This window comes from Protopterus annectens, chromosome 8.part0, assembly GCF_019279795.1.
Source record: "Protopterus annectens isolate FY-2018-M chromosome 8.part0, PAN1.0, whole genome shotgun sequence".
Classification (NCBI taxonomy): domain Eukaryota; kingdom Metazoa; phylum Chordata; order Ceratodontiformes; family Protopteridae; genus Protopterus; species Protopterus annectens.
In genome coordinates, this window is record NC_056741.1 from 1023179392 (window position 1) to 1023206951 (window position 27560).

The 27560-nt window shown below is 34.6% G+C and overlaps 1 long non-coding RNA gene across 1 annotated transcript in view; it reads left to right on the plus strand.

The window, feature by feature from the left end:
- Positions 1–27560, plus strand: part of LOC122808059 — a 121542-nt gene that overhangs the window by 15470 nt on the left and 78512 nt on the right. Inside the window, exon 2 of the long non-coding RNA XR_006365775.1 lies at positions 4793–4843. This is a non-coding gene — a long non-coding RNA (uncharacterized LOC122808059). The remainder of the gene's footprint in view (positions 1–4792; positions 4844–27560) is intronic.

Genomic DNA, 27560 nt, shown 5'->3' on the forward strand with positions numbered 1-27560 from the left:
CAGAATATGATATGTATAGGTAATTACTGTAAGCAGTAAAATGAACTATTTCAAATATATGCTATGAAATTCCCTGTAAAAGAATCCCAGGAGTTGTTTAGCTTAATTTACAATTACCCTGTAGCACTGAACATAATTATCAGTTGTTGCATGCTCAGTGTTATTTAAGTAATAGCATGTTTAAATTAATAAAATGTCCTGCAAGTGATTGTGTGAGGGGCATAAAGGCCATCCATCTCCAATCAAAGTATTCCCTTCAGCTCTAACAATAATTATTGTAATATATGATTGTGTTTGCAAAGGCACTTACTATGACAGAGCTTTTCCAACTGATCTTAGACTCTATAAAATCTTTGGAATATGCTGCTTGTAAATAAAAACATTATTAAATGCATAACTTATATTATTTAGCAGCTGTCATAACAAAACTTATTCAAAATAATATTCTTAGCATGCCTAGAAATAGAATTTACATATCGTGGATATGTTGTCATCCCACTTCATTATTTCACTGGATTAAAAAGGTTACTAGTGTTTTTGAAAATAAATCTTTTTCTGTTTGAAGTTATTATTGTATGACTAGAAGGCAATGCAAATAAAATCCAGCAAATATGTGTCTCACACTGTTGTTTCTGGCAACAAGAATAAAAGGATTTGAAACCATTGGCATGTGTAATAGCAAGGAGCTTTGTACAGCTTTCCTGACTGCTTAATTTAGATGACAGAAAAGCTCTCAATTTTGTTTAAGATCACTATAATAACAGGGAGGAGTATGCCCTTTTTCCTGGTAGCGTGCAGTCTTGGAGATGGTGTATTTAAGTAACAGGGGTTGTGGGCAAGATAATTTTAGATAGTGTGCACCATGGCATACATGTCATATGCTTGGCTATGCCATTGCCATTATCTTCAAGAGATCTTTCATTTTGTCATTTTCAGACTACCCACTTTATTCAGTTATAGCTGCAAGAGATCTTTCATTTTGTCATTTTCAGACTACCCATTTTATTCAGTTATAGCTGCAAGAGATCTTTCATTTTGTCATTTTCAGACTACCCACTTTATTCAGTTATAGCTGCAAGAGGTCTTTCCTTCAATTGTTTATTTATTCATTCATTACTTCATTCATTCTGTGATTACCTGCTTTATTCTGTTCAGAGGCAGAGTTAAGGTAGAGCCTTTCCTAATACTCATATTCAAAATTGTGAACACTGCCTCTGGTAAAATGTCAGGTATTGTGGGATATGCACATACATTCAATCCCTCATGCTAGGCACCCACACCTGCAATCAATTTAGAGTAGCACCATTTCACCTACAGCATATGTATGAGATATGAGAGGAACCTAGAGTATCAGTGAAATATGAAAATGCTGAATAGTGAAAGCTTTAGCAGTGATGCAGTCATTATGTTCAGTCTATAAGACAGGTGGTTTTGTGCTGAGATACTAATTCTGACTGTATCAACCAACAGCATGGAAAAATAGTATCTCTCATGAGATTAGAATTTGTATTTTCTGAAATGGTTATAAAATAACAACTGAACTGCAAAATACTTAAAAAAAGTATATAATGCAAATTTCTCAGAATAACCAAACGTTGAGAATATAGCTGCCTATCAGGAACTGTTCATGGAAGCCTAATACAATCGTTTCAAAACTCAAATTCACCTCTGATTTGACATCTTTGTCCCTAATGGACAGGGGCAGCCTGTTAACACCTGATGTGTATAAGCCTATATCATAACAGTATTGATACATGTCAGCAATGTTTTGGGGAATTTGGGGTAAGCTTGGATATGCTTGAAATGACTCGTGCACTTATGAGGTGCCTTGAGGAAAGACTTTGCCTAAAGTTGACACTATAAAATGATAGGCTTTTGCATTATCATTACAGCCTAACGTAATAATAGTAGTAGTAATAATAATAATAATAATAATAATAATAATAATAATAATAATAATAATAATAATAATAATAATAGTAATAATAATAATAGTAGTAGTAATAATAATAATAATAATAATAATAATAATAATAATAGTAATAATAATAATAATAGTAGTAGTAATAATAATAATAATAGTAATAATAATAATAGTAGTAATAATAATAATAATAATAATAGTAGTAGTAATAATAATAATAATAGTAGTAATAATAATAATAGTAGTAGTAATAATAATAATAATAATAGTAGTAATAATAATAATAATAGTAGTAATAATAATAATAATAATAACAATACAATACATTTGAGAAATACAGTATGGAATGCTAATATTGCAGAAATATGATAAAATAACATTGTAGTTTTCTTTTATATCAGACGAAAAGAATCCTATGTTGATACTTCTGTTCAAAATATTCAAGAAGTTGTATTGGGGTAGAGGTGGGTTATCTCTCAAGCAATATTCATTTGTGGTATAAAGACTATTTTATTCTTTGAGGCCACAATGGCAAAAAATGTAACAAGACTGACGTTCTTAAATATATAATTATACACAGGTGCAAGACTCAGTCTCAGTTAAAGATTTCATATACGTCAATTTAAATTATATCAGAGAAGAAATGCATTCAGAATGTTGGCTTACTCTACCCACTAACACACATTTTAGGTTCTACAGTAATTTTAAGAAAAGAACTTAAACACTCTATATGCATCTTGGATTTAGACTTTCTGCATACCCTCATTCATCTTGAACTTTGTTTCTAACATCAACAAGTATTATATTTTCTTCCAACAGTTTTTAGGCGAAGAATCACAGAACATTGTTCTGATGCTCAGAAGTATCTGCAGTATGTAGCGGGTTGTTATTCCTGTGTAGTTTTCACATAGTTCATTCAACAATCAAGCAGAGTCTTGGCAATTGTGAGGGGTCATACATATAGATTAGTGTGGGATAATCTCTTTGGTTTTGAAGCTGTAATATACATAAACATGCTAATAAAACAGCTGTTTTCAGTGGCATTTGCAAGCATTAGTTATTCTCAGAAACAGTCTGCTAACAATTATTGCAATTGTAAAATTTGCTAGAGCTACTGCTGTGTCTCTCTCATCTTACTATATAACTACATTTCATATCTAAGGTAGCCTAGAGGCCAAACCTCCTACCTAGTCATATAATGAATATTTCTGATCGATTAAGTAAATAATTGATTCCTCTTGGCTGAGTCTAACCTTTGTACAACCCTTTCCAAAAACAATGCTTTAGTCTGTGATTCATAGTGTTTTACCAGGTTTTTTTTGTCAGTGACTGGACACTAACTTTGTGACAAGGGCTCATAGCTGGCCCATTGGCCATGCTGCCTGCACACAGAGGAGTACAGTTCACTGTCTATATTTTAACCTGACGATCTGTAGCAGTAACATATGGATGTGTTGACCATGTGGTGGCACAAGTTGCTACAGGGATTGCATGGCTGGCCTAGTGTCAATAAATGGCTGGCTGGTAGATCTACTAAGCTACAATGAATGACAGTTGAGGATACATTGTCAGTGGATTAAGTGACACATCTGTTTCAAAATGGCAGTGAGAGGAGATAATGACATAAGTAGTGTCTATAGGATTACTTGGCATTCCTTAGCCTTCAGAAAAGGATGTTGATTGCAGAATGGAGAATGGAAAGCACCGCTGAGTCTCTGAAATGAGAGATGAGATCGATACAGAATTTATTCATAAGCCAGAACTGGATTTGAAATCCATATCTACAGGCCTATGAGAAACTAATTTGCCTGTTTTTCATTACTATCTTAGTGGATTTCAGGCACTAAAATATGCATTTACTGATGTATACTTATGTGAACTATATCTGAGCAGGTAGAGTTTTTTTTTTTCTTTTTTCTGCTGAGACTTCAGGCTCTTTTATCACTTGCACCCTATAATCCCATCTTCCACATTTTCCACACCATGGCAGGCTCCCAATGTAACTGATATGATGACCCCAGGAGAGGCAAGCCCTTCCTCCTTACCAGTACCGACAGGTGCCCAAGCCACTAATAGAACTTGGGTCATTTGGATCATAGTTAGGGCTTTATCCCTCTGTGTCAACAGGCTGGCAACCTGAGCAGGTAGAGCTATAGATGATGATTGTAGTACTTAGCTGCATCTGTCTATTCTAGCGGACTGCTGAACAGAACAAGATACTGTCATCCTGTTACTACTAGTCAAGCGGTAACAGCAGGGGTCAGAGGCAGGCTACATTCAAAATGCTGATGAATACTTTTTAATGTTTGTGAATTGTGCCTAAAAGTACATCCTTACAAAATGTTAAAGACTACACACAATAACCCTTAATCCTGCACTGGATGAAATAAGGTGTATAAATGAATGAAATCATGGTCTACATTCAGCGGGTTCATAGGTAGCTATTAGGCATGCCATCAAAGAGACCATTCAGTAGCCTAGTCCAAATTCCCAATTGTCCCAAAGGACTGTCTGGTTAAGTGATGTGCTCAAAGTCACACAATATGCAAATAAAGGCTGGGGGAATCAAATCTTGCACCACAGGAAGTAATCTCTGCAATAAGTGCCAGAACTCTGTAACAGTGAAGAATCATTGCAAAATTGTACTGCAAAATGCTTAAGTTTTGAGAATGTCTTATTCTTTTCTGGAAATATTACAGCTATCAAATCAATGTTGGCAAATGGAACACTTCGGCTATGTTAATAGAATATACAGATAATATTTACTGATAATAAGTGCAATGTTTAATGAATATTTAGATGTTTGGAATATTTATATCATACATATTTTATATAGTTTATGTGATTATTTCTCCTTTAAAAAAACAGGTCCTAGAAAAACATACACAAAAAGGAAACAGAAGGACAAACATCAAAGAGGTAATATGTTTAATAGTTATTTCTCAGGTAAACTAAACTACTTCATGTATTTATAAGTAGGAATTTATCTGCTAATGGATTCTGTGGTTAACGAATGAGTGTAATGAACATAGAAAGTAAATTTTTACAAAAAACAATTATCGATGCATATAAATTAGACAGTCCTAAGATTAGTGATGGGGCAGGCAAACATTCTTTTTAGACTTAATGGAAGTCTTGAAGCTTGAGAAAATATTCAAGGAATTCTATTAGATGGTAATTAATGATAAAACAAAATACTGAGATACATATGCATTCTTTACATTACAAATTAATAGATGTAACACTTCAGATCAAAAACTTTCAGTTACTAAAATGATTCTGAAGATAAAGATTTTATACACATTATGTCTCAAGAGAAGATATTAGTCACTGTACACTTTAAGCTCCTACTAACACTGTAGCATTTCAACTTCCAATATGAGTTGACAAAAGTGAATGCACTGAGGAGTGGATCCCCAATCTGCATTCACTGAAAACATCTTGCTAAAAAACACTTTTTAAAATTTTTTTTGCAGTGGGCAAGACCCCCCCCTGCACCCTCAGATGTGGGGACGGGGAAGCCACCAACACCCCCCAAACTTCTATATACCAATTCCAAGGTCATGCTTACTCAAAAAAGAAAAAGGAAATCACTTCCAGCACAACTCACTGAGAGTGATTTCCTATAGAACTCCAGTTGTCAGCGAGTTGAAGCTAGGGCAGTCAAAGCATTAGAGCTCAGGCTTCATCCACCAGTAGGATAACAAACATTGGCTTGCCACATTATGAGGTACGAGTCCTTTTTCTGTTGGTTTTCTGTCAGTTGGGCATGCTCTTTTATGATGTAGCAATTTTAACCTAAAAGTTTCACAGTCAGAAGATACAAGTTTAAGAAGAAAATGTTTTTTTATGATGTTCTGAAGTGGGATAGCCGAGTCCTGGTCTAAGCTACTATAAGGGCACTCTACTGATCACTATAGACTCTGTTTTTGGAAGAAAGGCTTTATTAATGTGTTATACTAGGTTTTTGTTTACAGCTGGTTTCTCTGACCATAAAGGCTTTTCACTGATTGATCTTAGACAGGCAGAGGGATGCTCAGATTGGGAGAGGACTTGGTACAGGAGAGGGTTGAAGACAGTACTGTTGCCATGTGGAGAGATAATTTAAAATTATGAGTTATGAATCAGAATGCTGGGTCTTTCTGAGCGTAATAATTTGCATTATTTACTAGAAGTGTTGTAGCAGTCGAGGGCACAGTTAAAGTGTAGCTTTGATAACTGTAAAACAGAATGTTTAGATTCCTGCTAGGATGACAATGACAGCTATAACAGAGGTAGAAAACAGTTTCATGATACTAAGCATAGGATTTTCATCTGGGTAAAGAGGCAAATGTTTGCTGCTTGTGAGGAAAAAGGGCAAGCTTTTCCTTGCATGTCAATAGACATATGCTTTTTTTTATAGAATGCATAGCTGAGTTTTGTAAAACTTACCAATAGGAAAAATATTCTAGCTCAGGTAAGCTGGAATTGGGAGGATAAAATGAATGGACATCAAATGGATTTATAGTGATGCCGTCAGAGTGTCTGTATCTTTGAATTAAACACAAATAGACTTATTTTCCCTCTTAAGATGGAATTTTCCTAATATATTACAATGGATGGTGGTGACAGATACAGATGAACCTACACTACTGCCAATGATCTGATGCTCACTCTTAGACTGTTACTTGAAAAACTCATAACATTGTTGTATACTTTTCAATTACATTTAAAAAATAAAATGTGGACCAGGTGGAAGTAATTGATAAAAGGCATTTTTCTGAAAATCTAGATTATGTAGATCTTGAACCAGGTGTAGAGAGTATTGAGAAAGGCTGGCAGATAGGATGAAAGACATCATAGTCCAATGGAAGAGATCCAAATTTTCATGTACTAAAAGTAAACTTTATTAACCTTGGGAATTATATATCATATTACATCACTGCTCTTTGACTTAGAGAATTATATATCATAGTAAAATTGCATTCTTAGACCTAAGGAATTATATTTTTATTAAATGAGTATTCTTAGTCCAAGAGTATTAAATACTGCATTAAATCAGTATTATTATACCTAGGGTTATTACATACTTTATTAAACCAGTACTATTAGACTGAGGGAATTATATATAATATCAAACCAGTATTATTATAGCTAGCGAATTATATACCTTATTAAATTAGTTCTCTTAGACTTAGAAAATCATGCTGCAGGGGTATACCTTTTAAAGACAACATATGAATTTACGGTGATGAAAACTATTGTATTGTTTTTCAAACATCAGGTAAAACCCATAGAAGTAATGTTTGCATAAATGTAAGGAAGAATGCAGAGTGAATATAATATATATCATGTTTTTTTCTCTTTTCACAACAGTGCTATACATAGTAATATGGTCAAATATTTTTGAATGTTGTAACAGGATTCAGTATCTCTGCTCTTTAGCCTGGGGGAATTACTTGACAAGGTTTGGGTTGCGTTACTTGACAACACATCCTTAAAGCCTTTTTGTAACTGTGCAGTTACTGTAGAAATAGTAAGTGACTTGTTTATATTTTACTGGAGATATTATTATCTAGATGTTCATTTGTACTGTATAACAAATTTTGTGCTGCATAGAAAATGCTACAAAAAATTAAAGACGATATCTCTTCAAACTGAACAACTGCTGCAAAGATCTCTTCAAATGAAAGAGGTGGTGATAATCCCAGCTGGGCTAAAACTTTAATTTAGAAAGTGAATGGGATAGCATCATGGTTAGACACAAACATCAAAGTATTATCTGAAAAACAGAAAGGTTTTAAGCTTTCTAATCAAGCCTTAATGAGAGCACAAATAAAATTACTGTAGTTGATGAAAAAAAAAGAATGAAAGAGCATATGCAATTTCAAGAAAATAAACTTTGGACAAAACTGAAACATAATGTTTAGTTAAGACATGTTGCAAAATAAAGTAAATGAGTTAGAAGTGAGAGTCAAACACTCTAATGTTATAAAGAGTATAATTCCTGAATCAAGCAATATAATGGGGGCACTGAAACAGAGTACAGTGACTCATGGGATGGCATAGAGAGGATTCTGTAGTTGGCTAGGGTATGGTGAGTGGTTTTATTTATAGTTACTCTGATATGAAAGAGTCATGGTCATTATCTAGCTGCATAATTCTAGAAGTGAAAGAGTCATGAAGATATATGGACATTCTACAAATGGATACAGAATTGCCCTCAATAGATGGTCTGAATGTTTGATGAACATTGAAGCCTGGTAGGCAGGGTGTGTTAATGAACATGTACTATGTTTCAGTAATGATGCAGATGTTTATTATATCTGCTAGGGTTGAAGATGCTTCAAAGGAGGGCATGCTGTTATTTAGGCTTCTAACATTGAACATTGCCACCTTTACACTGTCCTGGTTTGGTTTCTTTTGGCTAGGTGGTAGGTGGAGCAGTTTTTACATTGCCTAAAATGCCTCCAAGAAAATATACAAAAACCTTGGTGGAGTATATAAGACAGTCAGGCATTTATTTCCAGGTTTACACAAATTAAATCTCTTAGAATGACATCCGTAGCTGAACTAATTGTCGAAGCCAGTCATCTTTTGTTTATATTAAGGCACCATCCTCATTGAAGCTAGGATGCTACTCGACTGGCTTTATACCAGCCTTTTAGGTATACATTGAGAGCTCTATTATGTTTCTTCATATAATACGGACATGTGAGTGTCTGAAGTTATTCACATCCATATCAGCAATGACCATGTCCCAAGTGTTCCTGGGATGAAATAACTTGTGAGACCTAGAAGCTTGCCATATCCAGGATCCTGAGAAACTGCTCACCATCATCTCCCTCGCTTTGCAAAGCTTGGTGAGTTGAGTATCTATGTGTCTCAGTGTGGAGTTATTACTAACTAGGACAGACACCTCCCTGTGATTTGACTCTCCTGCAGTGCCTTATGGGTTCAGATGTGGTGGAATGATGAATTCTCTGAGTAGGGTTTATGGTAACTAGTTATATATATGTTATCTGAAGTTACATTATGTAGCTGATGCATTTGAGAATCAGACCTTTGGCTTACAGATGTTTGAAGCATGGGACAAGTCTTAAGTACATCAGAATTAGATGAGTAGCATGCAGGTGTAAGGAGGGTGATGGCACTGACAACCCCTTGTGTGTGCTGTATGTATATTTTGAAGAGGGGCTAGCCTTCGCCTTCAGTAGTTATTTGCACCTCTCGTGTGGACTGTAGTGAAGGCAGAAGTGATTGGTTGTCAGTGAGCATTAAGCAGTTAGAGCACTGCCTCGAGATGACTAGTTCTTGTAGTGTGGTAACAGTGGGTTAGGAAGTGGTCTGTGGACCTGGGATCTCAGGAGATGGTTTCTAGTGTATAACTGCCTCACTAGGGACTTATCTAACTTACCTATATTAGGTTAACTTAGCAGCTAGCAGATGGGGTTGCACAATGCAGAAAGTAATGGACATGTGTAGGTTGTACCCCAGTCAGTCCTTATATTCCAGTGGTACTGCTATTCAGATGTGAGAGGAGGTTGCAGTAATGTGAGAAGGGGGGAATAGGACAATTGGTGCAGCACTGTTTAGCTTAGTAGAGTAGCTGGGATTGCAGACAGAAGAACCACATTGTTGTCTTGCAGTGCTGAGCTGCTGCTACAGGCAATTAATGGGGACTCTAAAGTTATAGGCAGAGATCACTTCCAAACACATGCGTCTGTGGAATGGACTTTGCCCCACTGTTGCATGATGTGTATCTTAACCAAATGGTGAGCAATAATTGTCATAACATTGAAAAATAAAGTAGGCAAAAAAGAAAGTAGCCAGTTGGAAAACAATTTCAAGCACTGTCAGCAGTGGCTAACTGTCCAGAAAGGCAGTAATACTACCTTATCTCATAACTACTACAACTACTTTTAATAGCCCCCCCCCCCCACAAACAGTACATTTATTAAGCAATGTCAATCTCAACAATGTCCGTATATAAAAAAATAGTAAAAGCAGCTTGCTTTCCTGAAAAGTCATCAAAGAATTAAAATATCCACTTCAGTGATATGCTACGAATACCAGTTGACCCCTAATGATTACCACATCAACAGCAACCCCCTAAGCACACAACTGTTGGTGAGAGACCTGGGCACTCAGGTTGATAACAAAATCAGATTTGACCATCATGTAGTGACAGTGGTTAGAAAAGCCTTTTACTTAGTTCATCTCATAAGTAAAAGGATTGCATCCAGAAAAAAGGCGGTCATTACCTCTCTATACTCCTACCTCATTAGACCAATAATTGAGTATAACGCCTCATTTGGGATATACCTCTCCAAACATCTGCACCAACTGGAAAGGTCACAGAATCCATGGCCTCCAACACCTGTCCAATGCAGACAGGCTCAAATCACTATCACTCTACTTGGTATTGTACAGATTGCAAAGGGGTGATCTGTGTCTCGTCTACAATGCAATCTCAGACCCTGCCCTACTAGAGATGCTCAATAGCCGTAAGTCTAACTCCTCACACATTACCTGCTCAACAGGCCTAAATCTAATATGTGACATCAGCAAAACCTACTGGAGAGACAGGTTTGTCTCCCAGAGGCTGGCCCATCTCTGGAATAGACTTCCCATACACGTCAAACAGAGCACCTCACTTTGTCCCAGGGGTTCTACCTGTGTCCCTTACTGACAGGGGCAACAGGTGCTGACTGAGGTTTCTCTTCGGGGATAGACTCTTGGCTAGGCTTGGAAGGGCTCTAGGGGTATTAGCCTAGTACCCTCCTATGATCCTATGAAATAAGCAATACATTTGTAGTTCTGCAGGGCCTAGTCATGTAGAGGGGGACACCAGACCAGAATGTGTTGTTAGATATCTGGGGTACATTTTGACTCTTCACTTGCAATGCATTAATGTTTCTGTAACTCAAATCAGTTATGCTGAAAACCTCTTTTAGTTCACCAAAAACAATGTTTTTTTTTTTTGCATGGGCAACCCATCTGTACTATTCATGCTGGGGAGACCTCCACACACCTAGCTTATATATGCTTACTTCACAGTCAAACAGCAGGGAGGAGAAGGGCAAAGTCAAGGATATCTGAAAGTAACCATTGCACATTGCTGGGACTTGTATTAATTGCTGTCAGGAAGAGCCATCATGTTTCCTTTAGCTGGATAGAAATATATGGAGATACACATCAGCTTGCATTCAATGTGGATTAACACAAGCAGGATAGCAGACGGCAGGCTGCTGATAGATGAAGAGCTAGAGCAGGTAGCTACAGTGGATTGTAAGATTTCAGATCAAGCTATAGTTGTACTGGACTAAGAAAGAGATGAAACAGTGAGGCAGGGAAGGGGTAGGAGCTGACTAGTGAGTTATAGATCAAAGATATGGTGACAGTGACAGTAATGAAAAAAAGGAAACAAACGAATGTCACAAACCTGACTTGGAAAACAAAAATCTCAGCAGCCAAGAGCAGTATCACACCTTGAATTCATTAGTCAAAAAATACATTAACTAGTCAGGTATGCCCTTTTATCAAACATTGCCTATTATTTAGCACATTCATCCAAAAACATATTGTCCTGGGATACCATTCTTGGTGATCTGACCATTTGGCCTTTAATTATGAACCTCATCTGAAAAATGGGATGCCAGCTGGTATAACGTAAAAGAGAATCTGAGTATGTAGGCTTTTTTATGATTACTAAATCCAAATAATTTATTTTGTCAGATGAATGGTCTGTAGAGGAATTCATAAAATCAGTGGAAGTATTTATGTACTTAAAAAAGTCCTTAAACTTGTCCAAATTATCAACCCCATGAAGTGACCAATAATTACTGAATGGGGAACTCTAATCAAATATGTGTTCCCAATGGGCTATAACTATATTAGCAAAAATGGGGGCACAAGCCGCACCCATTGTCACTCCTGTCTGGTGTCTAAAAATACTGCCTCTCAAAAAAATAAAATTGTTTTTCAAAATAATCATTACCAGTAGACATCCCAAGAACATGATGGTATTGTAGTCCAACTGACTATTTTCACACAAAAAAATCATAAAACCAGTCAATCCTTACCTCATGGGAAATGACTGAAAATAGGTCCTTGACATCTATTGTAATACAAATAATATCATCTTTACAGTGTCCAAGATCCTAGATAAAAACTTCCATTCCATCTTTATCAACGATCTAGCTATTAGTATTCCTCAAGCTGTAACCATACAATACACTGATGATTCCACTTTAATCTCCTCAGCTACAAGTCCATCTGAACTCCAGGCCCTCACCCAAAGTGTCTTTGAGCTTGTAGAAGACTGTTTTTTACAGTGCTGTCTCCTCCTCAACCCTAAAAAGACTAAACTACTGCTATTTACTCCTACACAAAACTCTACCCCATTTCACTTCTCCATAAAATCCAAAAACAGCACAGTCATATCTCCAGACACAACAACCAAACTCTTAGGGGTTACTATTGACCACAGCCTTAACTATGATACTCATATCAATACCACAATAAAATTGGTAAACTGAAAGCTAGGCTCCCTCTACAAAATTAAGCCCTTCCTCACTCCCACAGCCAGAACTACTATTGCCTACATCCACCTCATCTCCACTCTCTTCTATGCCTCACCTATATACACAAATCTATCAAAAACTAACCTCAACAAGCTATCAATCTCCTACAACAGTATAGCCAGATTTGCTACCGGCTCCCCATTTAGAACCCACCACTGCCTAAATGAAATCAACACGGTTGGCTGGAACTACACAATCAGTTCTTATTTCAGCAACTAATTATTTCCCATAAAATCCTTTATTATCTGGATAAAACACCAATTCTTACAAATCTTATCAGTCCATACAAAAATCTTTCTAATCTACGCTCAGCTAATAAACTACTAGTATTTACACATAAACCCAACAATAAAGCAGGAGTTTCCCTTTTCTCTAATACAGTGGGTAAAAGCTGGAACCTACTTCTTGGTGACCTCACTTGTATCTCCTCTACTTTACTTTTCAAAAAGAAACTTACATTTTATCTTACTAGCCACTGGCTCTGTCCCTGTACCAACCCTGACTAATACTTTCTCCTCCTGTTTTCATCATCACATAATTTTTCCTAAGCTATTCCACCTTACATTATTGTCACTTCAAAGGTTACTACCTCTAAGTTGGACTTAGCATACCCAAGGTAGACTCAACAGACATCCTACCTGCTTCTGCTTGAGGGGTAACTTCCCCTTTACTACTCTCTCCCATTCCTGATTGTCTTCTCTTCTACAACTAGTCTCTTTTCCCATTCCTTACTAATGACTTTGTTGTTCTGGGAATCTCCCTCTTCCTTCTTATACTTTTTCCCACAGTGTAAAAAAAACCCCATTAATTGTGAAAATAGGGGGAGGGGTATTTTATCTGTAGTTTATCTTAACTGAACTTTAATGTATCTGTAACTGAACTTTAATGTTTTGTAACTATTATTGTATTTTTAATCTTAAAATTTTGTAATTTTAAATATTTTTAATGTTGTCTGATCCTTGTGGAGCTTTTCTCCCCAGGCCTATACTGAAAATGGACATATATCCAGCTAGACTAGCCCGGTCAACAAATGTAAAATAAAAATAAATAAATAAATAAATAAATGAGTCCTTGTATAAATACTGAATTTTACTAACCACATCCTTGAGTTTGAAATTTATGAATTTAGCTATAGTAAAGGTTTTGGATAATTATGCGTCCATCCAGTTCATATTCCACGGTGGTGAAGCGGTAGCATTGTTGCATCACAGCAAGAGGTTCTCCTGTTCTATTCTCAGCTAGTGTGCGGGGAGTGCCTTCTGTGTGGAGTCTGCATGTCCTCCCCGCGGGTCGAGTGGTGTTCTGAAAAACATGTATTTTTTAACTAATAAATTCAAAGTGTAATCATGCTCCTGCCTACCGAGATAGTAACAGAAAATAAAATGGAGGGAAGTGCTGTAAGTTGTAAAGAGAGGCATCACAATAAAGCAGCATGGAAACTGAACTTATTGGATGTAGATGAGTTTTAAAGAGAAAGCATACAGGAAGAAAGGGAGTTACAGAAATTGCAGCAAGTTATATGGGGTTTAAACAAGGAAGGAGATAACAGTCAAAGAGAGAGTGAGGATAAAGAACTTAAAAAAATACAGTCAATCGGAATTTGGGAATGAAGAACTTAAGTGGAGTTGGGTAGGAAAGAACCATTATGTTACGTGTGACTGAAGAGAAGCTACTAGTATGGAAGATGAAATGGCAGAGAAGACAGACACTGGGAGAAGTATAAAAAATTTCAAAAGGGAGTAGAGTGGAACACAGCAGAATTCAGGATTTTTTTTGGAAACTTTTACACAATATTTTAAATAGATACAGGACTTAAAGGCACTACTTTTGATAAGTGGATGGGTCTGGTAGGTTCAGTACAAGACAGGACTGTTTTGTACAGGGGTTAAGTCCAGGGAAAGTTGTTGCTGCTATAAGATACATAAAAGGGGCGGGGAGGGGTGTGGCAGGGAGCCCTGATAATTTTCTTAAAGAGTTCTATAAGACAATCAGTAGAGAGCATTGCATCTACATTAGTTGAATGTTTTTGTGATATCATAAGAAATGGGGATATTCACAAACTGATGAGGGAGGCAGTTATAATAGTAATGAATAAGGCAAAGGGTGATCTGAAAGGCACTGCTAAATTCCACCCTATATCTGTCTGTAATGCTGATGCTAAATTACTGGTCAGAGTGCTTTTTGCAAGATTATCCTTAGTAACTCATGAAGTGGTTACTGATTTTGTAAGCGAACGGTCATCTATGGGCTACTAGAAATTGCTGATGAACTTTATGGAGTGGATGGAATACTATGGAGAGTACAAGGTGGGAATTATTTTCATGGATATCCAGAATGCATTCACACCTTTCCTTTTGTTCTGAGCTTTGGAACAAGTGCTAGGAAAAGGAAATGTTTTGCTGGAGTATGCACATTATATAAAGAGCTTGTTATAAATAGCTAAGTCAGTGAAGGCTGTTCTGTGAATATCCAGTTAGTTAGGGGAATGAGTTGAGGCTGCACTTTAACCCTATTTCTGTTTTTGAAAGTGTTGAAAAAATTGGCACAGAACATTAGGAGATACCTCCAAGGAGCGGAGCACCATGACTCAATTTGTGGACAACTACATGTTACTGTTAGAAAATATCAAACAAAAAGCCCCATAGATTCAGGACTCAACATGTAACTGTTTTCAAACTGTTTAATGAAGCGCTTTTCGTCGCTCTCAATGAAGAAAGTTCTTCAGACAAAGTTTCAAAAACACAAGTGCACATATAAATAGTAAGAGGTTATGTCACATGATCTAACCTCATTAAAAATTCACATAGTTGTAAAACACATAAAATAGTTCGCTACATGAACAATAATCTATTAAAACCAATAAATTAACATTGTTCATAAATGTACCACTTTCTAAACTGAATATTATTATAAATTTCCCCTAAAACTTACACAAAATAGTGTCAGCATCTTATTCATCTAAATTGTGTTATATGAATATTATCTGTTAAGACTCTTTAATTTAAGCAAACAACCAATATTACAAGATTCATTTAAACCTGGATTTACGAATGCATCTAATCTTATTTGCCATTCAAGCTCACGCTCTTCAAGGAGCAAGTTAAAAGGACCACCTCTAATGTCACACTGTATCTGATCTATTGCTTTAAATATAAATGTATGTCCTTTATTCAATGTTGTATGTTTAGCTAGTGCATTATCAACTTGATTTACATGGTGAACATAACCTTTTATACACGGTTCCTGGATGATATATTTATCTTGTTTAGAGGTGATGAATGCCAAGCGAAAAAATTTGTTGATTATTTAAATATTTCAACAGATTTTCTTGAGTTTACATTTAATTTTCAATACCTTTCTATTGATAATTTGGATGTCAGTTTAATTAAAGACATACTTGATTATAGGTATACTTCAAAAATCTTTAGAAAAGACACCTATTGCAATTCATTTTTGTATTTTACTAGTTCTCATCCATTTTCACAAAAACGGTCGATAATAAAAGGTCAGCTGATCAGGGCAGCTAAAATGACAACACTAGAGGCTGATTTCCTAGATGAGTGTAACTTTTTAAGCGACATGTTTCAACAAAGAGGATATCCTTTAAATTTCATTATGTCATTAGCTGACGAAATTCAACTGAAAAGATACAATGGGATTATTTCTCCCATTTTAAATAAAGAAGTAGACATAAGAGAATTTGAAGATATGGTAGTTAGTGAAAACAATTTGTTGCCAGATGTAGATAGACATCAGACAGTTAATAATACCAATGCAAATATTTACAATTGTAGTTTTATTACAACGTTTAGTATAGACAGTGAAATAGTAACAATTATTGTATTTAAAAATTGGGAATTAATTAAACATGATAAACTTTTGTTAGAAAAGTTGGGTAGCTCTCCAATATTTGTTTTTAGAAGAGGAGTGAATCTTAAAAACCTACTTGAAAAGAATGTAATAACAACCACTCATAGATTTGCTGGAATGTCCACATGCGGTAGATGTAGTATGTGTAAATTCATGGAAACAGGCAAGACATTTTTTATCAATGATAAAAAGTATGCGTTAAAATATAAGTTACACTGTAACTCTAAATCTGTTGTTTACATTGCTAAGTGCACATCTTGTAAGGCATTTTATGTCGGTAAAACGGAGCATAGGCTCCGCGACAGAGTTTATGAACACACATATGCAATTGAGACAAATAAACTTGATAATGCACTAGCTAAACATACAACATCGAATAAAGAACATAAATTTATATTTAAAGCAATAGATCAGATACAGTGTGACATTAGAGGTGGTCCTTTTAACTTGCTCCTTGAAGAGCGTGAGCTTGAATGGCAAATAAGATTAAATGCATTCGTAAATCCAAGTTTAAATGAATCTTGTAATATTGGTCGTTTGCTTAAATTAAAGAGTCTTAACAGATAATATTCATATAACACAATTTAGATGAATAAGATGCTGACACTATTTTGTGCAAATTTTAGGGGAAATTTATAATAATATTCAGTTTAGAAAGCGGTACATTTATGAACAATGTTAATTTATTGGTTTTAATAGATTATTGTTCATGTAACAAACTATTTTATGTGTTTTACAACTACGTGAATTTTTAATGAGGTTAGATCATGTGACATAACCTCTTACTATTTATAAGTGCACTTGTGTTTTTGAAACTTTGTCTGAAGAAGTTGCTTCATTGTGAGCGACGAAAAGCGCTTCATTAAACAGTTTGAAAACAGTTACACGTTGAGTCCCGAATCTACAGAGCTTTTTCTTTGGTTTTGAGTACTTTTTGCCAGTTTGTTACTGTTAGAAAATATAGAGGCGAGACTGATGGAAATATTAAATGTAGTCTGCATATTGGAAAGACTCTGGGCTGGTATTTTATCCACAGAAATCTGCTACGATCATGATCAATAAAACAGCGGGTCAGACAGTGAGGTCACTGCACTCTGAAGGGGAACCACATACTTAGTGGTAAAGGTGTTTCTTACAAGGAAATAAATTAAGGATAACATTTGATTCAAGTTAAGAAAAAGTATCTAAGAGGCTAGATAGGTGCTGGGGAAAGGTGAGTTTGATAAATGGGAGGACTGCGATTGTGAAGGTTATGGTACTATCATTTAATACTGTATTTATTAAGATGCATGTAAACCAGTGCAAAAAATCAATTTTTGGAGAAGATGCAATGGAGATATGATTTTTATAGAGAAGAAAGAGGAGAAGGATTAGTTAAGGCTAGACTGAGGCTAAATGGATGTTTATGGGACTGGAGTTTGTCAGCATTTAGAAGATATGAATCTCCAATAAATATGGCACCCAGATTAAGAGGATTGGAAAAGCCTGTCTCAGATAAGCAGTATGCTAAGAAGAAGAATGGGACTAGAAAGAATTATAAAAGCAAAGTGCAGGCTGGGATACACATAAAGTGCTAGCTAATTTTATGTAAGAAATATACCACTGGGAAATGCCAGCACATTAAGCATTATAGGCTATTTAGATATGGTTAGGTGTCAAGATTTAGAGACAGACTAGGCTGGAGAATTAAAATGCTGGCAAATGTGGAAGAATTATCATAACTGCTATAGGAAAAGAAACCTTGTTGTTTTGAGATACTGAGGAAAAGGTATTGATTATACAAGGATGGGGGAACAGTTTGTAGAAAGCATACATGGAGGAAAGAAGCAAAAATATAAAAATAGGCAGGTAGAGATAGAAAGGTGATTATGTGTAAGTCAGAGTAAAGGAGAGGATACAAAATATCCACAAACACACACGCATATATATATATATATATATATATATATATATATATATAGTATATCTCTCTCTCTCTCTATATATATATATATATATATATATATATATAGTATATAGTATATAGTATATACAGAGATCTGGGTCAGAGGCAAGCCTTATTGGAAATGATGAACTGCAGCAAACATGGGTAGAGGAAAGTGAGGTATAGTTGAATAATGAGGACAGGAAAGAGGACTAGTATGAAAACAGACATATTTGAAAAAGAAATCCTATAGATGGTTTCCTTGTAATGAATAATCTAGATTGGCTTTAAGGCATAGTACCATTATATAGTTGTGATCCACCAGTGCTCTAGGGACCACTGGCCATAGGGAAAAAAATTACAGATGGAGCAGAACTTGAATGAGTGACATTTTACAAGGGAATGTTATATGCTAAGGTGTTCCTTTTATTGATTTTCTGATAAGAATGCAATTTTTTATTAAGATAAAAGTCACAGGGTAGATACTGCTGAATAAATGTTAAACATTTTTTTTCTTTGATGTTAAGTGAATGCTTGAAAATACTATTATTTTATTAAGACAATAAATGTGATACGGAAAAAAGTATAAATCTGTAATTGAGAGATGGTCTGCTACAGTGATAGTTAACGTGCATTTCAGATCAGGCTTGTACTGGTTATTCTTAATACCAACTACATTCACTTTAACTCTGTATAGCTGACCTAGCAGATTCCAAACTGGGAAACTGTGGGATCTTCACTGGTTATCCATCTTCTTGTCATTAACATATGAGCTGTTATAGTTGTTTAAAATGATATTTAAAAATATGTCAATGTTATTTTAATTGAAAATAAAAAAAATATTTGACAGAAAAAAAAAAAACATATGAGCTGTTATGTTGATTATGCTCAACAGGAACAATTCTTTTTATAAAATGACTCTATAGGAACAAAAGACAAGAAGTAGTAACATTTTCAATTATACGTTTACAGTAATTACATATGTCAGTCCAAAAGGTCTTCAAAGATTGACACTGAAAAAATTATGCCCCTAGTTTCTGAATGACTTTCCTGCTTGATAACCTCCATCATGTGTTATGTTACCAGCATCCTGACCTCCCCACTTCACACCAGCATTTGTTTTCACCTTGTAAGAACATTCTAGTAGGATGCTGTGAGGTGTACGCAATGCAATATGCTTCACTCAGATTTCTATTGGGAGATGATGCTGCTTGAAGTAAAACATAATTTCACTTTATACTCGTGAAGTTGGCTTTAGCTCATGGAAAATTAATTTAGAACACTTTCAGATAATTTTGCTTTGTAGGTAAAGAAGGCCATTATTTGCAGTTTGGCCTTGTTTTGTATTTTTGCCATATACTACAATATATCTATTGGCCTGTGCCATCTAATTGTATATGTCTCACAGCCAGATCACCAGGAAATGTTTATCAACTACGTTAGGGGTAAGATACAGCATTGAATAACTTGCTGTTTCCCTTTCTGAAATATAAAAGTTCCTTCATGGATCAGTCCCCCTAATTCCCCATGTGTAATACCTTGTTTAACCAGCTGTATCATCTGGAAATCCTTAGAGCAGGACCAGCCTTTGGTCAACTGGTGCCCTAGGCAAAAGGTCTCCACAGCAACCCCCCAACACCACCCTGTTCCCCTAGCCTGGTCTACCAACCCCATCCAGATGACTAGAAAACCTCCCCTGCTACAGCAGCACCCTAGGCAGCTGCCTTGTTGGCCTATGCCTAAGGCTGGTTACACCTTAGTGGGTCAGTGGACTGGTCAGATGACCCCTTTCACCTAAGATTCAGGCTCATACATAAGCATGATAGAAAATATATGAACTGAAAATAAAATCAGGAGTAAATATTTATATTATAAATATAGCAGGGTATACACAATGTAAGAAGAAAATTACAGCCATTGTTACATTGTGTTGCAAAATAGCAACATCAAACAAGGGACAGAGCAGAAAGGCTTGTGAGGTCTTAGACTTTATAGAAACAGTTTTAATTTGTATTTTTAATATGCAATTCAGCAATATTTACTTATTTACATATTTACAGTATAACGGTGATGCACTTAAGGCAGGGGAATGAAAAGGTTATCAGAGGACAATCACTGTTGAAAGCTTTCAAAGAATTCAGTGTTACTTGCCATTGTTGAGGAAACGCAGACACAATCTTCCTTGAGTTTGGATTGGAATCTCCTAAATTCATTGAAATTTCACTAGGGAATGTGGTTCCAAGTGAATGGGCTGAACTTCAAAAAGGATTTCTGTTCTAGAGTAGTCTTGAATTGTTGCCTGACTAGTGTAATGGCATCCTCAGGAGTAACTCTTAGGCTGTACTTTGGTTCCCTGACAGAAAGGTTACTTTTTTGGGGTGTGCAATGACCTCAATTAATCAAACTGAAAGTAATGATACTAAGAGACAATATTGCTGTGCTTTGAATAGGCAGCCATTTGCTTTTAAGTAAAAGATCAAAGGGGTAGACTTGATTGCAAGCAAGCAGAGCAGATCTTATTTTCTGCAAGTTGAAATTTTTGTGTATTAGTACCTGATTGGAGCCACAAAAGTGGGAAGGCATATTCAAGGTTTTAGTATTAGTACATTCCTGGCAGTCCTATTGTGTACAATGGGGGACAGCAGGTGAGAGATTCTATAGCAGAGTTGTAGCTGGGCCAAAGTTGGCCTTGTTGAGTTTTAGATTTCATTAGCTAAGGTATTCTGTTTTCAGGTAGGATTAATCAGATCGGCAAACTTCTGTTAACCTTAAATGAGCAGGATAAAGAAACAATGGTCAATTCTTTAATAAAAGGCATGAAAATGCAAATCTTGAAATAAGCACATACATCAGTTGTAACTAAAGCATCTGAACTACTATTGGTCTTGTTGAATTTTAGAGTTCATTAACTAAGATTTTATGGGCTTTGGTTAGATCTTTCAAATCTATAAACTTCTTTTAATCTTTGAATTGTGCCTATAGGAAATATAGGTTTAGATAGAGTCAAAGCACAAACAATATTATGGAAAAGGAAGTGGAATCTCAAGGTTTGGATTGGTAGACTTAGAAGTGGAGGAGTGACTGGGAGCCAATAACTGTAAAGAAGACCAATAAACCTCCTGATCTATTTGTTACACTGATTAAATAGAGATCTTGGAGGTGGCAAATAGATAACAAGTTCCAAGTTAAGTAACTTAGTGAACCATACCATATTCATGTCTGCTGTCTTTCTGATCTTTTGAAAGAAAATGTATTTCCTGCTCTTTAACTGTACACTTAACATTTGTCATATGGTAGCTAAGTTAAACTCTCAAGCTTCAAATGCCTTAGAAATAATTATCATATCTATACATGCAGAGGACTCACTCTTGTTATAGTACATTTCTTCTGTAGAGAGTGTATCACAAGCATTATTAAATGTATATTCCGATTTTTAAATTCCCATAATATAGACCAGAAGGGTAGGAAATTATTCAAGTGCTTTCAGTAGAAAGCTGTGGCAAATCTTGGGCTAGTGGAAGAAATGGAAGAAAAATAGGAAGTCAATGAACTATCAAGTCATGTAACGTATTTTCCTGTTAAGATAGTTACTTTAATATGTTTTGCTTGATGGGCTTTTTTCTCTCAGCATATTTCTATGTATGTGTTTATGAACACATATGTATATAACTATTTTCATGTGTTTGTTGCCTGGAATGTCCCACTGGCAGATCAAATTTATATGAAAAAGCTTCTAACATGTAAGATTTACTAACAAAACGTTTAGAATATAAATGTAATAGCTACAGACACAGAGATGAACGTGTACTTAGACAACAAAGAAAATGGATGCATGTGCCAACTGTAATCAAAGTAAACATGAAATTCATATAGTTAATATTCATACAGTGACGGAATGATCAAGATGGCTGCCGACTAGTTTAGTCCCTACTCCTTGAGCTCCTCACAGCTATTTAACTTTTGTTTTTTTTACAACTTTATACCAATCTTTTTCCTCAGTTTTTTTTACTAAAAGATTTTATAAATCTTTTACTACGAATTTGGATTATTTTCTACTCTGGACTTCTTATCCTGGGATTTATTTTACCTCAGAACAATTTTGTTCTCTCTGCTGCTGGGACACCTGCTGCTCCAGTCTATTCCTGGTTCCTGAAATCCTGTCAATTGCAGTTCATCTCTGGGCATGGCTACAAAATCCGACTCCATGGAGACTCAGCCTACAAAGGCCAAATTTTCTTCAATGCTCTCTCCTGAAAAGATTCCAGTTCAAAAGACTAAGGACATCTAAACAACCTACTGAAACTTCCAAAGTAAGTAATAAAGACTTAAATGATTCAAATTTCCTTTTAGACGAACTAAAAGTAGCATTAAAGCCTATCCAAAGTGCTATCCAAAACTTTTCAGAACAATTTGCTGACTTTAGTAAAACTTTAAAGCAAATAAATGATAGAATGGATATGATTGAAAACAGAAATTCAGCTTTGGAGTTAAAAACAGATTCATTGGAAAGTGACCTTAAGTCTAAAGATAAGATTATTTCTGATATACAAGCTAAACTGTTGGATTTGGAGGCCAGGAGTCGAAGAAATAACATCATTATTTGTGGTTTGCCTGAATCTTATGACAATAAAAACTTGCTATCTGTGACTAAGAATATCTTTGAAACATTGCTAAACTGTGAAACATCTTCAAAGTCTATAATTGTAGAGAGAGCACATAGAGCATTACATGCAAAGCAAGATTCTTCCACACCAAGGATTATTTATACTAAGTTATTAAACTTTCAGGATACTTTCCAGATCCTGGAAACAGCTAAAACTAAAAAACAGTTCATATGGAAGTCTCACAAACTATCTTTTTCCCAAGATCTTCCTTCTCAAATTAAACTAAATAGACAAAAACTTGCCCCCTATTGTGCTGACTTGATAAAAAGAGGGATAAGATTTCGTATGTCCTATCCAAATACTTTGTCTTTTACAGTTAATGACAAAAGGTTTGTGTGCTCAGACCCCAAAGATGCTAAAGACATTTTTCTTAAAACATTTAAAAAGCTTCCTGACACTGTATCATAATATGTTACTGTCAATGGAATACAAAAGTGTTATCTTTCAGACAATATTTATAATATAGGATGTACATGTCTGCTATGACCTAATCCTATTTCACTTCAATAACTTGTTTTGAATTTATTTTGTTTTAATTCTGATAAGTTTTAAATAATATTGTGCTATGACAGGCTTTCCAGATTTATAGATTTACTATAAGTGCTAAAAACAGTCAAATAGTTAAGTTTCTTTCATTTCCTTGCTTTGTGTGAAGGCAGTATACTAGTTTTTTTTTAAAAGCTTTTAAATTACAGTCCCCTGTGTCAGTTATAAGATTTATGGAGGGAGAAACCGTGCCTCTCGAGACTCTTGAAGGAAAAATCTTCTGCTCATAGCTTCAGCTGCTGTTCTACATGATCGCGCACCCACTACAGACTCTCTGAGATGGATGGTGATGTCATCATTTGTTGCGAAAGCATGACAGCTTCGCATACACAATTGCGCTTGTTTTCAGCATGTATTCAGCATCAGGAATGTTTTATTAGAACTTTCTATCATTTACAGTGTTCCTCTTCACAAGCAAAGGATGTTTATAAGTTTAAATATGTCTTTCTCACACGTTACATTCAGCGATCCTATACATGTCTCTCTCGCTCCAAAGCGAGCAGTTACCTTCATGCATTAGGATGGAAATTGTTCTTGAAACAAATGAACAGGTTAGTTTCATTTATTACAATTCCAGAAAATGGGTAAAGAAGAGAACATATATTTTCCTACAAAATGTTGTTTTTTATGTTATCTTGAAAGATGCCAAAATGTTTAAATAGACAAGTATTACACTGTACACCTGTTCATTTGAGAAATTCATGCATTTTTTTCAGAAGCTTGATTAGGGGACTGCAGTTGGTGGTTTTGTTATAGAAAGCCTTTACACAAATGTAATGCTTGGAATGGATATCTTTAAATGTTATTAGCTAAACTTACCTGTCTATATTTAAACTCCTTGATTTGTTGAGTTTAGCCTACTTGTTTTTGTTCTATTTAGATGTTATAATGAGTATATTTATGAACACTGTTTTTACATCCTGTTTGCTGTATTGCTTTTATATTTTAGAAGGACAGTTTAACTATATAATTTAACAGAGCCATTAGTATAAGTATTCTAAAATTTATTTAAATTCATATGAAAGTACATTAATATTCATTTAATCTAGTGTACATACTGTAGTTTAAGGTACTATCCAATAGTTCTTATTTGTATTTATCTTTGAACATTAGATGGCGCCAAAACCTATTCAATTTATAATATATCATTGTGAGCAGATGCTATATTACTGCTATTTAGACAGTTAGCTTACATCTATATTGAATTGTTTCTTAGAGTATGGTTGCTTGGAGGACAGTTTATGCTTTATTTGAACTATAGTTAAATGCTCATTCTATAGTTATTTGAGTTTTTTATCACACTTATTGTCTATTTGACTACTGGGAAAAAGTTACTAAGCATTAAAGAGTGTTTATTGGATAGTGCATGATTTTATCTGTTTAGCAATGTTTATGGCTTTTTATATATATGTATATCTAAAACATCACCTTATATATGATACAACTATCCCTAGATTTCTCACTGTTTTGTTTACATATATGATAGTGTTATTAGATGGGTTTCTTTATATTTATTTACATTACCTAACATATGTTCTGTTTTAATTGTAATACTTGTTATGCCGTATTGTTTTAGTTAATCAAGATTTATTCTATTTTTTTCTTCTTTGAAATACTTGAGGAAATGCATTTAATCACTATAATTTTTACTTAATAATAGGAGCTTTTAGCTTAGTATTTCAAGTAGGGATTGAGTATGTTGGACATCTTGAATTTAGTTAGTCTTGTATATAGTTTTAGTAGTATTACTCTGGTTTTAATTTGTGTTAGGCTTCCTTTGAGCAATTTTTATATTAATCCGATGTTATTATTATTTATAATTACAACTTCTATCTTATTCACTTCTGATCTTCCTTTATCACAGGGTGATTGGTGGGTAGGCACTAGGGTTAGGATAAAGGATATTAATATACATTTTATTGCTCTTGAAAAATTTTTTTCTTTATTTTTCAGCAAATGATATTTGTTGACCTGATTGCATATTCAAATGCTGCTTTTTCTTTTTTTTTCTTTTTTAAAGTATTATTGGATTTTTACTTTGAGTTCACCTTTATAGCATCAATAATGATTGTATGCCTTGAATATGCCAGTTGATATAATATTGGATTCTTGGAATGTTAGAGGTATTCAAGGCAAAGCCAAAAAGTCATTATTATTTCATTTGATTTTTAAGTCACAGGCAAATATTTGTTTTATTCAAGAGACCCATATTCCGGCCTTGATTGGAATAAAGAGAGAAATAAAAATGGATCAAAAGATAGTAGCTTCAGGTGACTCATCTAATTCCAGAGGAGTAGCTATAATCATTAAACAAAAATTCATGGGGAACATTATTGATGAGAAATTTGATAATGAGGGAGATGGTGCTTATTTACCACTTCTATTGTTGGTCTGGACAAACCTCTTTTAGTCTTAAACTTATATGGCCCATGTAATTCACAACATTTGTTCATTTTAAAAATTTATAATATTCTCACATCCTACAAAGACCACCATATTATAGTGGGTGGTGACTGGAACGCAGTAATAAATCCAGTAATTGATCGATCCCGTTCCACTGTTACTTATAATTATCAATCTACTATGGCCCTTAATGATTTGATGATGGAATATAATTTAATTGATCCACTTCACAATGTTAAAGTCTTAAATAAGAATGATATCTATACTTATTACTCCAAGTGTTACCGTTCGTGGTCCAGATTGGATTTCTTTCTAATTTCTGATTATATCTCAAAATATATTTTGGATTTTGACATTGAACCTAGATTCTTTTCTGACCATTCAAGAATCTCACTAAAATTAAACATAAACTATAATATTAAAAATAAAATTGACTTTAATAAGTGGTCTTTAAATAATAATTTACTGCTAAATGAAGATATTTGCAAACAATGTTCAGAAATATTACAGGAAATGGAAAATAACCTGGGGTCATCAGACATTCCTTATGACATACAATGGGCTGCATGTAAAGTGAGATTAAGAGGATTATTTATTAGTAAAGCAGCTTTTTTCAAAAAGCAATACTTTAAGAAAGAGGAGTTCTTAAAATCTAGAATTTTTCCTTGGAAAATCATCTTAGACTGAATCATGACCCTACTATAGAAAAACAAATTCTCGACTGTCAGAAAGATTTAATTTTGCTTCACCAAAATAATCTCTCTTTAGCTGAACAAAAATTACTTGCCTCATATTCAGAATGGGCCCAGGTTCCTTCTAAATTATTAGCGAGAATTATTAAAGTTAATTTTGAAAGACCGAAAATCTCATCTTTATCTTATAAAATAAATTATATAACACGGATGAAGAGATAATTCAGCTATTCACTTCTCTCTATACTGATTTATATTCAGGTTCTTCTAATTCAGTTAATGATAATCACTTAAAAATCTTTTTAAATTCTCTACATTTCCCTAAATTAAATGATAGTCAACAAAAATTACTTTCTGCTCCTATATCGTTACAAGAAATCTCGGATTCAATTGATAATCTTAAATTGGGAAAATCTCCTGGTCCAGATGGTTTTACTCCAGAATTTTTCAAAACTTTCAAATTGGTAATTCTTCCCTTTCTTCTCAAAGTATATAATCATATAAGAGTTAACGATATCTCAGATATTCATTGGAATACATCTAAAACCATCCTAATTCTAAGAAATAATAAAGAAAAATCTGACCCAATAAATTATAGACCCATTTCTTTAATAAACGTAGATATTAAGATTTTATCATCTATTTTGGCTAACAGATTGAAACGGATTTTACCCTCAATTATTTCCCTAGATCAATCAGGTTTTATGTCCCACAGACATGCTTGGGATACTACTCTGTCCTTAGAGTCTATCATTCATCTCATTAAAAAAAATTCAAACCCTATATATGCTCTGATCATTGATGCATCAAATGCCTTTGACAGAGTATGTTGGAACTTTCTCTTTCAAACTATGTCATGTTTCAATATTCCTTTATTCTTTATAAATTTTTTAAAAGTTTTATACAAAGATATGTTTACTAGACTTTACATTAATGGTCAATTTTCTTCTCCTATAAAGATTACCAGAGGAA